This window comes from Rattus norvegicus, chromosome 15, assembly GCF_036323735.1.
Source record: "Rattus norvegicus strain BN/NHsdMcwi chromosome 15, GRCr8, whole genome shotgun sequence".
In the NCBI taxonomy this organism is placed as follows: domain Eukaryota; kingdom Metazoa; phylum Chordata; class Mammalia; order Rodentia; family Muridae; genus Rattus; species Rattus norvegicus.
In genome coordinates this window covers 15,284,511-15,293,475 of record NC_086033.1, presented here as the reverse complement: position 1 = coordinate 15,293,475, position 8,965 = coordinate 15,284,511, and the positions used below count along the sequence as shown (strand labels likewise).

The window sequence follows — 8,965 nt, the reverse complement described above, 5'->3', positions numbered from 1 at the left end:
CCAAGATTCTATCCTCATCTCCATTAGTGTGTCATCAATAAGCCATAGTACTTTCTTTAAGCACTCAATGAACTACAATCAACTACTAGGTCCTAGAAGGTTTGGAGATAGTATATGTGAAAGGAATACATCCTTGTCTTCTTGGAACTTGTGACTGCTAGACAGACAAGAATATGCAATGAAATATTTAGCATATATCAGCAAACTTAGCTGGATGTGGATACAGAGTAATAAAGGATGACAGATAAATTGGTCAGTCATATCTATATAGCAAGTCTTATAAAGTATAGAAGCTTTTTCGGTGATTTTTCTTGTCGTGTTTGACTTCTCTCACTGGTCGGGAACATGCTAAGTATCTGGGACCTTGAAAGTACAACTCTCCTAACCTCTAAAAGCTACTCAAAGTTACTGCAACATCTGCTCTTTCTCAAGATTCCACTATTCAATTCATCTTTTCAACATGTAAACATTGACATACTGTCTCAGGCATGAATGTTTCCTTTTTAACTTGATAGACAACTCCAGCACCCAATGCAAGTCCATCCAAGTTCATGCAACTTTATATCCATATCATTATGTAACAGTTTCCTCTGAGATTGAAACATTCCATACCTCACTCAGGGAAGCTCCTTAAGCAGAAAGATAAACAACTAAAAATTGCTTCTGGAAGTCCCATACTTACTAGCCCCTCCCCCAATGTACTCAATAAAACATAAGAGTCCCTCTCAACTAATCAAAGTCAAACTGCAAAGACTGTCTGGCTAGATCAGCTGCCTGGAAGAAGCAGAAACCAGAAATTGGTGGACCTGCCTCCAACAGACTTAGATTAGAATCACTTAGAAAGGATACTCTCCAATCTGTTGAGCTGTCTGTAGACTCTGTAGTGTGCTACAGGTTCCTGAATTTTCTGATCTGTCCCTGATGTCGGATCCAGCTTTTGTGATGTAGCTGTCTTTGAGTCATTTCTGTGCCTGTAACCCCTCACCCATATTCCTGAAAGTAACCCCCAATAAACTTCATCGGTTCACCAAGCTGGAATTTGGTAGTATCTTTACTTTGATTTGTCATGGGTTCCCTATCTTGGGTAAGTAGACATGTATGTTGCATCTCCTAAGGAAAAATATTGTCACAGAGCGCACACACATATTTATTCTAAAGACTCATAAAGTATACCTTTAGTCCCAATATACACTATGCCAAAAACTCTAGACTTGTATCCAACTGTATATTTATTATTTCCACTTGTAGCTCTTCATAAGATTCCCAAATGTAATACAATAAAATCCACAACTCAGATATTTCCCTTTATCCCGTTACTCTCCCAGACTTTCCCCATGTAAATAAATAGCAATAGTATCTATACAGATCTAACTAAAAACTTGGTTTCTGTCTACTTCCTGCTATCTTTTCAAAGATAGGATCTTGCTATATTGCCAAGGTTAGCCCCAAGCCCTTAAACCCAACCAAACCTCTTGTCTCAGAATCCAGACTATGGGTGCATGATACTGTACCAAGCACATTTAGAGTCAAAACAATTTAAACACAGGCAGAAACTTCTCAAAGATTTACAAAAGTAAATAAAAACTATAATACACACACAGAGAGAAGGACACACACACACACACAGAGTCCAAGTCCAATCAATAAGTAGGCTAATGAACTGAGTAAACGGTTCTCAAGACAGAAAAGAAAAAACATTCAATTTTTAATATTGGTCAATAAATATTCTAAAATACGTTAAACATTCTTGGCCATCAGGAAAATGCAAGAACTACATTGTGATCCAAGTCAGAAAGGCTAACATTAAGAGACAAATGACAATATATTCTGGTGAGATTTAGAAAAAAAAAAGGAATGCTTTTTCGTTGCTGGTAGAACTATAAACTGCTGTGGCTACTATATGAATCAGTATGCACGTTTCTCAAAACAACTAAGAATAAGGACCTGGGAAAGGGCTCAGTGGATAGAATATTTGCTGCACAAACATGAGAACCTGAGTTCAAACCCACAGCAAATACAGTAGAGTGCAATTAAGATATCTGATATTCTCCCCTAGCCTCGACATTCACGTACAGGTGTAGGTGTGCACACAAATTAGAAATAGAACTACTGTGTGACCTAACTACACTAAATTATGCAAAAAGAACCTGCAAGTCTACCTAAAAGCTATCTGCACATGCTTAGATGCTCATCAACACCTAAGAAAAATATATGTGCACATGTCTAATTTTCCCAGCCATTAAGAAAAATAAAATCATGACATGTAAATGGAAATTGTTGGAATGAGAAGTTACTATGGTAAGCAAAACAATCTAAACAAAGGGACAAAGGACACATCTTCTCTTACAAGTGGATCTTATATTTAATTTTTATATACATATGTGTATATGGGGGTCAGGGAATAAGAAAGGAGACATCAGAGGGGTAAAGGAGCTCTAAGACGAAGAAAGTACCCAGGTGAGATGTAAAATCAGAAGAGGCACTGTTGAGGGGAGGAGAGCAGCTTAGTACTCGGTAGGGGAGAAAAGTGGGCAAGGACATTTAACAGTAAAGTACGTATTAAAAGGACCAAAACAAAATCAATTACCTTGTATGCTAATTTTAAAAATGTTAAGATGAGGGCATGGGCGATGGTTCAGTCAGTAAAGTGAGTAACAGGCTGCCTTAGATAGGATTTCCACTATTGTGAACACACAGTGAAAGGCAACTCTTACAAAGGACAACACTTAAGGCCCACACCCACAGTGACACACTTTCTCCAACAAGACCAGAGCTAGTCCAACAAGCCCACACCTCCTAACAGTGCTACTCCCTGGGTCAAGAACATTCAGACCACCACATTCAACTCCCTGGCCTCATAGACTTGTTCAAACACAGGAGTCTATGGGGCCCATACCTAGCCATAGCATGATGCATAATACATTTAATCCAACTTCAAAAGTCCCCATAGTCTATAGCACTCTTAAAAATGTTAAAAATTCCAAGTTCAAACTCTTTTTTTGAGATTCATTCAATCACTTAATTGTGATCCCCTATAAGTTGAAATCAAAAAGCAGACCACATATCTCCAACATCACAGAATATACATTACCGTTCAAAATATCATAGTGAGGAAGTACTGGGCCAAAGCAAGAGCAAAGTCCAATCTCTGCGTCTGATGTAAACGCACCCTTCAAATCTCCAACTCATTTTATCATTGTTTTTTTGGGGGGAGGGTTCTTTTTTTCGGAGCTGGGGACCGAACCCAGGGCCTTGAGCTTCCTAGGCAAGCGCTCTAACCACTGAGCTAAATCCCCAACCCCCCATTTTATCATTGTTGACTACAACAAACTTCTTCCTGCTGGGGTGGTTCCATTTCCTGTTAGCAGCTTTCCCCAGCAAGTATTCCTTGGCTCTAGCATCTCTAATATCTTGGGTTTTCCAAGGCAACTTCATCATTACAGCTTTTTGTTCCAATATCTGGGATCCACACACAATCTTCTAGACTTCTCAAAGAGATTTGGACCACTTCTCCTGCTCTGCCCTCTAGGCTCTGGTTGACTCCACTCCATTGCTGCTGCTGTTCTTGGTGGTCATAAATACACCTAACATAATATAACTATTGATCATACAATTGTAAACTTGTAAGTACATTGTAAATTTAGAATAAGGCAATGTCCCTTGGGAGCATCCTTTTCGTATCTCAACTTAAATATCAACTGATAATCTCTTAATTGATGTTAAAGAAATTGGAAGAAAGCACAAGTATCTATACAAATGTGTTCCTAAAATAAAAATATAAGCACCCCTACCCCTTATAATTCTCATATGTACAATGAGTCATGTTGCCTTAGATGGTACTACCCATTCTGCAGCTTTCTGTGGGGCCCAGAACAGAAGGCTCTTCAATGGGTCCAGGCTGCTGTGCATGCTACTCTACCACTTAGATCGTATGATCCAGCAGACCTGAAGGTATTGGAGGTGTCGGTGGCAGGTAGAGATGCTGTTTGGAGTTTTTGGCAGGCCTCTGTAGGTGAATCACAGAAGAGACCTTTAGGATTTTGGAGCAAAGCTCTACCATCCTCTGCAGACAACTGTTCTCCCTTTGAAAAACAGCTCTCAGCCAGCTACTGGGCTTTAGTGGAAACTGAACATTTAACAGTAGGACACCGAGTCCAGAGCAAGTGAGCGAGCTAGAGGCTATTGGACGGCTGGAGCAGAGCAATGCCTAAATCAAAGGAACTTGTTTCTTCGAGCTCTTCAGGCAGTGATTCTGAGAGCCAAGTTGAAAAAAAGTTAAAGAGGAAAAACCAAGTTGTTCCAGAGAAACCCGTGAAGAAGCAAAAGCCTGGTGAGAGTTTAGAGCGCTGGCGTCCTCTGAGCAGAGTAGCCGCAGCAGAGATGATAGCGTTCCAGATTGGAAAGGTGAGATACGTCAGTGTTCGGGACTTTAAAGGAAAAATTCTAATTGGCATTAGAGAATACTGGATGGACTCAGATGGTGAAATGAAACCAGGGAGAAAAGGTATTTCTTTAAACATGGAACAATGGAGCCAGCTGAAGGAACAGATCTCTGATGTAGACGCTGCAGTAAGAAAGCCGTAACGTCTGAGCCATATCAAGCCTGAGCTGTCGTAGCTGTTTCACTCCGTCTTTTCACATTGGCTTTTGCTTTCTAAACGTTGTTTTCCACGCTGTTGTATATTTGGATTGCAGAACAATTTGTAAGACAAATACTTTTTTAATGTGCTTTATTAAAATGTTCTCAGTGAAGCTAATGGTCAACTTTATTAAAGAGGATTGCTTTGTGCTCCCTACCTAGTGTAAAATAAAGTCAGGTCATTACAATCTTAAAACAAAAACCAAAAAAAAAAAAAACAAACAAAAAACAGTAGGACACCAAGTTACCATGCGACCTGAACTGCTCGCCGTGAGCTGAGTGTTATCAGACTCTCCAAGTCATAAAGTAGGACCTGCACAGTAGCGGTCTATTATCAAAGGAAGTGCCATACACACGATTGGGCCCAAGCAGGTCTTGAAGGCACAAGCAAGTTACACGAAGAACTTGCCCAAACGCCTATGGTTTCTACTCCTGTGACAATACCATCTGCTGTCAGACATGCAAATATGTCCTCATGGGGTGTTCCCTACGATTGGTTGACTGAAGAAGAAAAAACTAGAACCTGGTTTATTGATGGTTCTGCACGTTACACAGGCACCATCCAGAAGTGGACAGCTGCAGCATTACAACCTCTTCTGGGACAACCCTGAAGAAAACTGGTGAAGGGAAATGTTCACAGTTGGGCAGAACCTGGGGCAGTACACCTGGTATTACAGTTTGTTTTTGGAAGAAGAGATGGCCAGATGTGCAATTGTTTACTGACTCATGGGCTGTAGCCAATGGATTGGCTGGATGGTCAGGGACTTGGAAATATTGCAATTGGACAATTGGTGAGAAAGAAATCTGAGCACGAAGTATGTGGATAGATCTCGACGAAGGGGCAAAGGACATGAAGGTAATTGTGTCTTGTGTAAATGCTCACCAAAAGGTGACTTCAGCTGAGGAGGAGTTCAGTAATCAAGTGGATAAGATGACCCGTTCTGTGGACCGTCAGCCTCTTTCCCCAGCCATCCCTGTCATTGCTCAATGAGCACATGAACAAAGTGGCCATGGTGGACGAGATGGAGGTTATGCTTGGGTTTAACAACATGGACTTTCACTCACCAACGCTGACCTGGCTACAGGTGCTGCTGAATGCCAGATCTGCCAACAGCAGAGACCAACACTGAGTCCCAGATATACCTTGAGGTGACCAGCCAGCAACCTGGTGGCTGGTTCACTACATTGGACTCCTTCTTTGGTGGAAAGGACAACATTTTGATCTTACTGCAGTAGATATTTATTTTGGTTATGGATTTGCCTTTCCTGCATGCAATGCTTCTGCCAAAATCACCACACATGCCTAATGTGCAGGTAGATACAGGACCTGAGTTTGACTCCCCAAAACTTATATTTAAAAAGCTGGACATGGTAATAAAACACAAGGTTGTCCTCTGGTGTCTGCATACTTGTACATGCTCATGCACACATTAAGATAATAAAAATAAAAAAATTCAGGTGGATTTAAAGTTAAATTCTCAAAGCTTACTAAGATGGACAGTCCAGTAATGATAAGAGTATAAAGAGCTGCCCAATGCCCTTGCTCATTACAAGGATGCAAAATAACACCATTGTCTACTGTTGAATAGAGTAAGTGACCGAGAGGACAGGGCAAGGCATGGAAAAGCAGAAATGCAAAGAAGAAAAGAATAAACAAAATTAGCACAGTGAACTCAAGAACTGAAATCATATCAAATGATTTATTTACATATAATTGGAAGCCCAGAAATAGAAGAAAGAAAGAATCTGAAGAATTACCTGAGGACATAATGGCTGTGGTGGTTTGAATACGCTTGGCCCAGGGAGTGTCACTGTTAGGAGGTGTGGCATTGTTGGAGTAGGTGTGGCCTTGTTGGAGGAAGTGTGTCACTGTGGGTGGGGGTGGGCAAAGAGAGCTTCTTCCTAGCTCCCTGAAGGTGCCATTCTTCTCCTGACTGCCTCCAGATAAGAGGTAGAACTCTTGGCTCCTTCTCCAGCACCATGTCTGCCTGTGTACTGCCATGCTTCCTGCCATGCTGATAACGGACTGAACCTCTGATGCTGTAAGCCAGCCTCCATGAACTGTTGTCCTTTGTAATGGTTGCCTTGGTCATGGTGTCTTTTCTCAGCAACGGAAACCCTAACTAAGACAATGGCATATGGTCTATAATGCTTGTAGTTCAAAACCACAGATCCAGGTGTCTTAGAAAACATTAAGCAAATAACAACAGCAAGCACATACACACACATACACACTCACATACATACATGGACACACATATGCACATACAGACGTGTGAACACACATATACCTACTCATATACAGAGAGAGAAAGAGAGAGACAGACGGACAGACAGACAGAGACAGACAGAGACAGAGACAGAGACAAAGACAGAGGGAGGGAGAAAGAGACAGAGACAGAGAGAGACAGAGACAGAGAGAGACAGAGACAGAGAGAGACAGAGACAGAGAGAGACAGAGACAGAGAGAGACAGAGACAAAGAGAGACAGACAGAGACAGACAGAGACAGAGAGAAAGGGAAGGAGAAAGAGACAGAGACAGAGGGAGACAGAGACAGAGAGAGACAGATAGAGACAGAGACAGACAGAGACAGAGAAAGGGAAGGAGAAAGACAGAGACAGAGGGAGACAGAGAGAGACAGACTGAGACAGAGGGGGGGAGAGAGAGAACTTTAAGAGCAGCTACAGACATTCTTTAGTGAAAGGAGTGCACTCTAGCTGGCTTCACGCTTCATGTCAGGAAGTGTACAGGCCAGAAGATAACAAAGCAACAAACCTAAGGTGCTGTAAATGAGAAAGGAAAAACCTGTCCAACCTTGTTCTCTCTGTCAAAAACACTTTAATTACTGTACTCATTGACTGGTTTCTTTATCTCTTTGTGTGTGTATGTGTGTGTGTGTCAGAGAGAGACAGAGAGAGACAGAGGCAGAGAGAGACAGAGACAGAGAGAGAGAGAGAGAGACAGAGACAGAGAGAAAGAGAGAGAGACAGAGACAGAGAGAGACAGAGAGAGACAGAGACAGAGACAGAGAGAGAGAGAGAGAGAGAGAGTTGTTTAACCTCTCCTTCCACCATGTGCATTCTGGGGATTGAATTCTTAGTTTCTCAGGCCTGGCAACAAGCATGTTTACCTGCTGAACGTCTTGCCAACCGCACCCAGAGGTCTGTTTCAATCAATAGCTACTTTTGTGGTTGAGTTTTTTTTTCCATTTATAGTCATTTTCTTACAGACATTTTATTTTCCAAATAAGAGATAAGCTTGGGATGAGGGATGCTCTTCCAGACAATGTTTCACAAACACAATTTTTATAATAGCCGAGTAGAAATAATGAATGTAGCTATTGATAGAGTAGCTGAAGTCAGCAGATCCCTATGTAAGATCAGGTAAAAACTGCACTGGCATTAGCAGAAACAAACCATTACATTGTCAATGCTTCAGCCATTAAAGGATTGTGTTACTTCGTCAACAAAATCCACTAACATCGACAAAAGTGTCAAACAAAACACAGAGGCCTACACGGACATGCAGCTTGGAGCTGGAGCCTAGGCAAAGGTTTTATCTTGCAAGTATAAGGCCCTGGGTTCAATCCCCAGCACCACACAAACTCATACCCTACACTCATATTCATGTTATGATGGTAGAAAAGTAAAAGTTTTAAAATGAATATTAGAATAACAATCTGCCCTCAGAACCACTTTCTCAGGATCTGAATCAAGTCAGCACAATGTATTTGTTTACAGCACTCAGTGATGAACAATAGATGAATCCTCCTGTTCCAATTGAATATTCAAAAAACATTTAGCTAATGCAAGGACAAAGTTCTTGTGGTTTCCTCCAAGTCAATTTAACTTGACGGACTGTGTCACATCCAACCGTTCTTCTGTAAATGCTGACTGCACTTCAAAGTATCACCTTTCCTCCCTCCACGACTTCCACTCCCCCAATCTTCTGGGTCCTCTTCATCTCCTACCCCTGTCCTAGTTGGGTTCAATTGAACTACAGGCCCACTGCTCCCTTTCTGCCCAGCATCTCCCTCCTAGCTTGCTCTCCACCCGACTCCCATTCCTCTCCCCTGCCACGGCTTTCTCCTCAAAGCTGTTTCTGACTAATAAGACTAACCACTTAGTTCTTATTACACTCTTGCTACCACATGTATTCCAGGTGGGCTCTTGTCACTAAGCTACAGATGATGACAGAGGAATGGAGATGGAGAAATGAGCCGTCTTACCTTTTAAGACAAATTAGAAACCAGCAAGCACTAAGAGAGACAATTATCACCAGCTCCCTACCAAAGGAGCCTTGGACTAGTTAGTTTTCCTTTTAA

At 41.6% G+C, this 8,965-nt stretch overlaps 1 pseudogene; it reads left to right on the top strand.

Moving 5' to 3' along the window:
• Positions 1-4,157: 4,157 nt before the first annotated feature.
• LOC103693281 (activated RNA polymerase II transcriptional coactivator p15 pseudogene) lies at positions 4,158-4,584 on the top strand (annotated as a pseudogene).
• Positions 4,585-8,965: the final 4,381 nt, after the last annotated feature.